This window comes from Dasypus novemcinctus, chromosome 28, assembly GCF_030445035.2.
Source record: "Dasypus novemcinctus isolate mDasNov1 chromosome 28, mDasNov1.1.hap2, whole genome shotgun sequence".
Taxonomy (NCBI): Eukaryota; Metazoa; Chordata; class Mammalia; order Cingulata; family Dasypodidae; genus Dasypus; species Dasypus novemcinctus.
This window is the reverse complement of record NC_080700.1, coordinates 40318640-40321599: the sequence shown is the minus strand read 5'-3', so window position 1 is coordinate 40321599 and position 2960 is coordinate 40318640.

The window sequence follows — 2960 nt, the reverse complement described above, 5'->3', positions numbered from 1 at the left end:
ATTATTTCCAGGTATCAGGATACAGGAAGACACTGACATGGAGATTACTTTGTATCCTTTCCATAGGAAAAATAATAACAAAGAACTGGGAGAAGAAAGAACAGCAAAACCATGTTGGGATCAGGTCTCACTTGTACCTGTTGGCTGGCATAAGTTGAGTGAGCAAGTGCTGAAATGGCTGGGCTTCCTTTAGTATTTTATTATGAAATTTTTCAGGCATATAGGAAAGTAGAAAGAATAACAGAACAATGCAGTGAGCACTCAAATGCCCATTACCTAGGTTCAGCAATTATTCACATTGTTATCTTTGATTTAGTTATCTAGATATCCAATCTCTATCTCTTGTTTTGTGTTTTTTTTCTGAAAGACTTAAAGGGTTATAAGCAACGTGACACCCAAAAATACTTCAGTATGCTTTTATTTTTTTCATCTTCTAAAAATAAAAGCATCTTCTTATATTATAAACATATGACCCATACCATATTTAATAAAATTAATTTTAAAAATCCTAATGTGAGATAATGCTTATCCCTATGAAAATTTCCTCAATTCTTTTATCTAAATAAGAACAACTTTTAAAGCTGGTCTTTTTCAACAAACTCCAAACAAGTTTATATTATGTGCATTTGATTATAGTTCTTTAGTTATTTTATTCTAGAAACCCCTCTCCCCTCTTTTAAAACTCCATGAAATTAGCTTTCTAATTAGTCATAGAAATGTTGCATATTTTGGATTTTTCTCATTGTTTCTCTCCTGTTAGCTGGCTAAAGGTCTTATTAAATTCAGATTAAACATATTTACAGAATACATCAAAGGTGAAGTTGTGGATTTCATATCATATCAGGAAAGACCTATGTAAGGTTGTCCCTTACTCTGAGTAATGTTAGATTGATCACTTGAACTAGGAAGTTAAAATCATTTCATTGTCAACTACATTTTTCTCTTTATAATTACCAAGTAATCTGCAGGCCTATATATTGGTCTTATGCAATTATTCTGCTCCAATGGATACTGCCTCCTTTGATGATTAGTTCTTGAATGAATATTAAGAGTTGCAAAGAGTGATTTTTCTTAATTTTATCATTCTACATTTAGTGGATGATATTCTTTGAAACTGAAGAATATAACAAAATTCAGACATATTTCATAGCATTCAAAATGTCCAGAACATAGTTCAAAATTAGCTGACATACAAAGACATAAGTTAGAAAATGACCTAATACAAAGAGAAAAGGAAATCAGTGGAACCCTGAGATTATCTGGATGCTGAGATTACTAGACAAGAACTTTAAAACAGCTATAGAATTACTCCTGACAAACAAATAGGAAATCTCAGCAAATGAACAGAAACTATTAAAAATAAACTACTTAAGATGACCAGAGAAAAATAAATTTGAAAGATTTACAATTGCTGATTTCAAAATTTACTACAAAATTAAAATAATCAAGAGTGTAGGGTCGTGGCATAATAATAGACATATAGATTAATGGAACATAATTGAGAGTACAGAAATAAACCCTTACTTCTATGGTCAAGTGATTTTCAAAAAAGGTGCCAAAGAATTCAATGACGAAAGGATAGATTTTTCAATGAGTGATGCTGAAATAACTGGATTTCTATATGGAAAAAATATATATTTTAGAATCTCTCTCAGTGGACAATATAAAAATTAATTCATAATGGATCATGGACCTAAATATAAGAGCTAAAATTCTTAAATGGAAAACAGGAGTACACCTTTGTGAACTTGAGGTAGGCAAAATGTCTTGGAAGCAACAAAAAACACACAAGCATTCAATGGAAAAATAAAAAGAAGATAAATTAGACTTCACCAAAATTTAAAACTTTTGCACTTTAAAAGGTATAATTAAGAAACATAACATAAGCTACAGTATGGAGGAAAATATTTGCAAATTATATGTTTCTGAAACATAAAAAGAATTCTTACAACTAAATACTAAGACTAATAATCCAATTTTAAAATGGGCAAAATCAAAATACACATATATTATAAAGCTATATAATGGCCAATAAGCACATGAAAAGATTATTTAGGGAAAGGCAAGTTAAAGCCACAAAGAAATACCACTTCATATCTACAAGAATGGTTGAAATAAAAAATACATAAAATAGCAAATGTTTGAGAGCATGTGGAGAGACAAGAACCCTCATAAATTGCTGATAGGAATACTAAATGGTACAGTCACTATGTAAAACAGTTTGATGGGTTCTTAGGCTATTAAAGAGAGATTAACAGTATGACTCAGCAGTTCTACCCCTAAGTATCTATCTAAGAGAAATAAAGACATGTCCACACAAAGACCCATATATGAACGTTCATTGCAGTATTATTCATAATAGCCGAAAAGTAGAAACTACCTAAATGTCTATCAAATTGTGATAAAGAAAATGTGATATATTCATATAATGGGATCCTTTACAACCATAAAAAGGAACAAAATACTGATACATAGTATAACATGAATTAACTTCCAAAACATTATGCTAAGGAAGCCAGATGCAAAAGAGCACATTATTATATGGTTCTGTTTATAAGAAACATCAGAATATGCAAATCTATAGAGACAGAAAGATTAGTGGCTGTCTGGGACTGGGGGTGAGAACAGAGACTGCAAATGAATATGAGGTGTTCTTTAGGGATGACTAAACTGTTTTAAAATTAAATTGTGGTGATGGTTACACAACTTTATAAACTTGAGTCATTAGATTATATTCTTGAAATGAGTGAATTGTATGGTATGTAAATTATTACGCAATAAAGTTGATTAAAAAATGAAAGTTCTAGAACTGAAAAAAAAAATTAAAGCATTGGAGATCACAGAAGTATCCAGTGGACTTGGCGATGAATCAATAGAAATAATCAAACTGAAGGATAGAGAAGAAAGAAGTTAGAAAAAAGAGCCTCAGTAATCCATGGGATTATATCGGTAGCTATATT